Raw genomic sequence first — 6,932 nt, 5'->3', positions numbered from 1 at the left:
AATTAATTGATATGCTATGATCGTTAAGGTCTGAATTTCTCAAGATTAGTGTTAACTATTCTTTCACGACTTGACTCCAGAAAAATGACTGAACATCACAAAATAGCTTTCCACAATTTATCCTTAACAGAATGTCGCAAATATTAACTTATCAAAATTTACATAATCCTCAGATTTAATTCTAGGTAGTATTACTAGAGAAAATTAATCGAATGCAGACAAAATTTTCATAAAAGGTACATGACTTGGCGAAGGCTGCAGTGGTGAGAATTTAATTATGTTTCTTTGAGGCTTTAGTAAATCAATTTCAACTTGTTAAACAATGAAGTATTTTTTAAATTAGCTACTCTTATCACAGTAAAACTCATATAACTTTGAAAATTTTCCAGCAGTTATACATTCTAGTGAGGCAATATATCTCAAGAGACTGTACTGTTTCTTAACTATTAACACGTGTTTAGATATTCAATTTAATACGACAACATGTAGAAACTTAACTAAATATTTGGTCTAATCTCATGGAAAACTTAACTCACAATCCTGTCATTTAGTCAAGTTTTATATGTCATTCTTATAGTAAACAATTACACTAGTTGAAATAAAGCAAATCGTGACCGAAATAAAATCTCCAGGAATATAAATGTTTCAAGGAAATATTTCAGAGAAAATTTTGTGTCCAAAGTACAATCGAAGAACGCAGACACCGCATTACATACCGTTTCAGAAAGATAGCCATATCTTCAAACATCTATGGAATAGCCACCATCAATCACGGCAGCGCTGTTCGTCGAACAGTTTCGTGATTGCCTGCCGACTTATCCTGCCCGTAATCTTACACTCGTAATTGGAAAAATAAACAGTAAGGCAAACGCTTCATCCTTCGTCTTTCTATCGCACTGACCTCTTGCTTTCATCCACATACGCGTACCGGGAGTGCAGGCTCCTGGAAATAAATCCCCTTCACCATTTACCCTAATCGCTTTCGGATTTCCTCTTTGATTCCGCGCATATCTTGCTCCCCAGAGCTTCCCTGCATCCTCTCTCCCCTTCTTCCTCATCCACACCCACAACCCCCATTTGAAAGCAGAGAAAGAAATCTCCGTATCTCGAAACAGTTCCCCTTTCCTGCGGATCCGCCCGTCAGGCCTTCCAATGAATGCGTCACCTGAGTTAAGGGATACCGAAGATCGCCGCCCTCAGAGGGCGAGTCGCCTTCAAAACGTCCGTCGTCCTATTATCGTGCATTTAATTGCCCGAGAGTGGTCACGAGTCACGAAGGTCTCGGAGGAGCGAGCGAACTCCCGTCCCGGAGCAAAAATTTACCCGCCGCATCGCGCGTCGCGCGTCACCTTGTTTCATCCTCAGGTTTTTCAGTCAGCCGGAATCTTGTCTTCAACTCTGAAAATTCAACGAGCGAGATAAACAATTTCCACCGCTCTCATCTCAGGGAATAGTGTGATGTGAGTTTCATCTTAGTCTGCCTTACGCATCCGGCTGTTTAACAGTTTAACTCAATTTGCTTTATTCCTTGGATGTAAATGTATATTTTGTGTGCAAATAACCCATTCAAAGTAAAATGTATTATTCTGAAAAACTGCAAAAGTAATTGATATTTTTTATGTAGTTTTAGTTCCGTTTTAAAAGAACATTTTTAATTTTGAAAATTTTCGACACCCATGCATATTTTTTGTCGCCTAAATTATTTTTTTATGTTTTAATTCCGAATTCATGGTATATTTAATTTATTTTCTCAATGCTTAATTTAGTTGATACTAAAGTTCTAACTTCAAAAATTCACTATAATTTAACATCAGGAATGAAGAATTAAAAAGGAAGAGATAATGCGTACTCACACGATAAAACACAATGTAATAATATTCTTCAAGTATTTTACAAAGAGTTTACTGACTAATTTGAATCATGATCGTTCTTGCTTTAAATGATTACCTGAAAGCGTCGTACGTATCCTATTCCGTTTAACTAATAGTTAATGAAAAATTATTCATTTAGTACAGGGAGATGGAAGAGGAAAAAGCAAATTTCAAGCCTATGAAATATTAATTCACTGAGCTAGGCCAACGACCGAGAAAATGCAATAGCAAAGTGTTTTGCACTTCGCTGCCGAAGTCAGAATCAATTTGCCTTATCTTACCCCTTAAAAAATTTCGTGTATACTCGTGCATCTAACTAAGTACGGACAGTTTCAAAAATTATCAATTTCCATATTTTAATCATTTTCCTTTTTAGGTAAAATGATTTTTTTGGGTTTTGATTTAAGAAAATTTAAATTTTTTTAGGTATCAATTAACGAATTGGTCATGTATACTTAAATAAAGTCCCAGCTGGTCCATGAAGTTAGCAGTGACGCACGTTATTCCTGAGCAATAGTATGAAATATTACACGACAACAATCAGCTTATCATTTATGGGATATTTTTTAGTTTACAGAAATAGGGATTAAGAATAATACTATCTAAATAACCTTAGACATACACATAAATATAACACCACTGGAAAGATGCATTTTAATAAAATCAATTACCCAGATATTTGTGCTTTGTTAGGAAAAGCATATTAAACATTTCGGTGAATGCCAACTTTTGCATTAAAATAACCCTCATCACACTTAACAAATGCTCTCTCATATTTATCTCCATGTCGTGTTGACGAGGTCATTTTAGCATGTAACCGCACTTAATACATTCGCCATTGTCAACATCCTTCATGCTTAATAAATATATTGGCCACCAGTCTAATATGAAGCACATCCCCGATGACGAAAAGAAGTGCAATCATCGTGAGATCTTTGATTTCAATTTAATGATCCTGGTCCAATTTTAAAGAAATGAGGGGGTTGCAATTAATTCTCCCAAGCATGCATATTGGTGAAACCTCAATCATCATTAAATCGTTGTCTGCTTTAAATGAGTTTCTCATGTCCTTTTTTAGTATTAGCCGCTGTACCGATGTCGAGATTCCAGGGCGCATGCAATCCCCACTGAAGGTGGCGTTTTTCTTGCGACGGGTAATAAGGAAATGAGGACTAACTAGCTGCTTTTCCAGTCGTAAATATCTGGCCACCGACCCTAGGTGGTCTTGAAATCAAACTTATGACGTCCTTAGCTGTTTCCCTCACCCCGCCCGAAGGAATCGCCACTGCGCGCAATATTTTTGCTCCTTCGCGCTCTTACGCTGCCGCCTTCTCTCTTGTCCTCCCATCTCCTTCGCTTTGCCCTCTCTCCCTCCCCCCCACGACGGCCACCCACAGCACACAATTCTCACGTCATAAAGGAGAGAGGAGGGGGTGTGGGAGCGCGAGACGCGGACTAGGTGTAGGTATAAGAGAGCCCCACGGGGCATGAGAGCCATCGCGGGAGAATCACCGGTAGGCCGGAGGGGAAAGGGAAGGAGTCCCGCCCTATTCTATCGCGACCATCGCCTCCGCATTTGCATAACTGACCTCATAACCGCCCATGAATCCACCCATCCCCAAAAACCCACCCATCGTCTCGTGTTGAGGGAATGGGGAAGGGGTGGTCTTGGATGAATAAAAAAGAGGAAGAGAGAGTCTCCCTCTTTCTCGCCGAGAGGTGATCGATGGATATGCGTAATACTCAAAGAGCCGCACTCTCCGTCCATCGCGAAAGTTCAACCATTAGACCCTCTTAAAAAGTGTTATCATTAGTCCCTGCGAAAGTTTTATCAGCGGACAAGCCTTTGAAATGTGTTTTTCCATATCTATGACCTTCAGCCGTATCGTTACCTTTGTTTATTCTTCAGCCTGCCCTGGAATGGGTGAACGAGGGCCATCCCTTTTACTTGTTGTCATGCCTTTCTCATCAGATCAATTCCTCTCTCAAGCAGGTTCATCATATGCGTACCTGCCTACTTGTCGCATTATATTTTCCACGTACCGATCTATTCAACTTCTCTTAAGATGGTTTTTTATTTTGACTGATTCCAAATTAATTTAACCCGATTTTCACGATTAATCATTACTCACCCGTTTAGCCTTTTAAACCTAGCGTTCTAGGGGCAATTATCACTCTCTTCTCGAATACGTAGATCTATTTTGCATTCTCTAAATGGGCGCTTACGCAATAGTTCTCTATTTTATGATCATTTGATAAGAGTTTCAACGGTGAAATGGCAAAAGAGTTGTATACAATCGACGGCCACACCACAGTCTATGATCTGAGCAAGCGAACAATTCTCGGGATCTCGTTCCGATTGGAACCCCGAGAATATTTCACGGAAGCGATCCTCCGTGAATACCTCAGTTTATATATGATGACTTGAGCCTAAAACCACTCCTTTAGGGACCTCCAATTATTTCTCCTCCTCTTCAGTACATTTGCCCATCGGCTATATAGAAGAACCCCTATATTTCATTCGGCCTTTGGAATATAGCATCGGGGTCGGAAAAACATTTTATAAGGATTCGACTTTTCCCTCCTCTTTTTCACTAGTTACGTTATTTCCAGGGTTATTGTCTTTCAACAACATAGCCCATACACAATTTTGAAGCCTCTAAAGATGCTGAGCTGATTGTACAGTTGATCTAGGTATTTTATCCCAATACTTACTACCTAAACTTATGCCATCACATCGCCACGAAATAGTCCTGCTTAATAGATACATATACAGGTATTACGTAAAATTTTCCCTTCGGAAGTAATTTTTTTCAAGCCTTATCGGATGTTTAATTCATGGCCTGAACATCTCTCATAATGAGCACGAGTAGTTTATTAGTGACAATCGTTTGGAGAAAAAATGAATCACTGGTGAAATTATTCTTACCAGGTCCATTATGAACATTCATGATCCCATTCTCACTCTTGGAAGATTTTAGATATGCTCTGACCAATTATACATTTCTACCTGTAAGTAAAACTAATGCCATCATTATCATTTAGCATTTGCTTGACTAAGAGCTTCTCATTTTAAATATAATGTTTTGGTAGTTGATATTTCACATTTTCTTAAACATTTACATCTGCATCTCTGGTTTTTCAATTAATTAATTAATTTAATTAATTAATTAATTATGGCCAAATTTGATCAAAAACGAGAAAAATGCTCTATTATTTTTAAAAATTGTCAAAAATTGCAAGGTAAAGTTGATATCATTAAGGCTAATGAAAGGTGCGTAACAAGTAAGTTTTTAAATTACTTAAAAGCAGGCTTAGTTTCAAAACGGGACCATAAACAGTGAAGAGCTGGATGCTTTGTCAAGCTCCATTAACAAGTTATCCTTTGTATCGGTATTGGCCAATTTTTAAATCCTTTAAGGAGTTATGGCTCAAAGTAATATCAGGCCTTTGAAAAAATATAAACCCAACACTCTTAAAATTTCGTGATATCTGTCCAAAGGATAGCATTATATTAGGAATAAGAATCTAAGCGGCAAGATAAGATTAATAATTTATAAAACATAGATCAGAATTACTGATTTTTCCTAAAATAATAAACTACCGAATCTCTCAGTAATTGGAAAATGCCATACAAGTGATTGCCTTACGCGACAAAAATCAGAAACTAGAATTAAAATGCCTACTTCACTCATTAGATTCATTTTAGCAAGTATTTAGTAGTAACTTCAATCAATGAAATGGAGACATTATATTGTCAAGATTCAGGTCGAAACTGAGTGTAAGTTTAACTTTCCATTTAAGACAGATTGACGATTCAATAATTTTTGATTGCAAATCTATTGTTATTATTAACTACATTCCTATTAATTAGACCACTCCATTATGCTATGAATGACCCCTAGGGATCATTCATAGCATAATCTTACTATATACTTACTACTTACCTGTAAATATATTGACTTATAGCCAGGATTTATTGTAGTGTCAGGTTGTGTTTTCGTAGGTGAGGCTAAAAAATGCATCGGTGTTCAGTCTGTGTCCAGCCAAAATCTAACTCATACGGCAGTCTACCTAATATTACTTAACCATGAAAACTAAATTCAAACAGTGAAACGTGTGTCATACCATATTCATTTTTCCCAACTTACCTCTTTAGGCCTCAGAATGGGTTTTTCTTTATTCATAACCTTTCCTTAACCTCATCCATTGTCGAACTAATACTTCTTATCCCCACAATCCTGTAGTGACCTGCCAGGCACTATTTGTACGTACATACTATATGTGCACTTTCCATAATAACGCTTAGATGGAAATAACGGTGATCGCGAAAATGTTAGTCGATCCTGATAGGAGTACCCCTAGGAATGGCGTAGTAAAATGTGCAGTTCTACATCTTCACGCATATACTTCATACATGTATACATAAATATATATATATATATATATATATATATATATATATATATATATATATATTTATATATATATATATAAATTATATATATTATATATTATATATATATATATATATATATATATATATATATATTGTCAGAAACATTTCCAACTTTTGCAAAATATATATTCCGTATCTTACTTGGTGATTAGGGATGGTGCTGTGGCTTATGTACTGGCTTCCCACTCTGAGAGCCCGGGTTTGAATCCTAGATGAGGCAGAATTTGTGGTGTCTCGATCCCTATTTGGGGTGCTATGTGAGACCACTTTAAGTAGAGTACTCTGTCCGTCGGATATGGGAGGTTACCTTTCTTTAAAAGTATTCTAATACCGACGCCGGGTTTCTCTCCACCCTTCTATTTCCTGAGTATCCGTCCCCTATCAAATTACCCTAGTGGCACGAATGACCTCAGCAGTCCATACCCGCTCCTGATAACTACAATGTTTATTTTAATTTATCACTAGTCATGTGTTTATGCAAACGTCCGTGGAAATACGAAATTAAATGAGCATCGCAAGTAATTGTGGGAAATGAACACGCATTGCTGATTGAGCTAAGGAAATCAATCCAAATCTTAAAATAATGCATAATTATTGTTTAA

Source organism: Hetaerina americana, unplaced genomic scaffold (genome assembly GCF_022747635.1).
Source record: "Hetaerina americana unplaced genomic scaffold, ioHetAmer1.1.p SCAF_10, whole genome shotgun sequence".
In the NCBI taxonomy this organism is placed as follows: domain Eukaryota; kingdom Metazoa; phylum Arthropoda; class Insecta; order Odonata; family Calopterygidae; genus Hetaerina; species Hetaerina americana.
The sequence above is the reverse complement of the archived record's forward strand: the minus strand, read 5'-3'. Positions refer to the sequence as shown.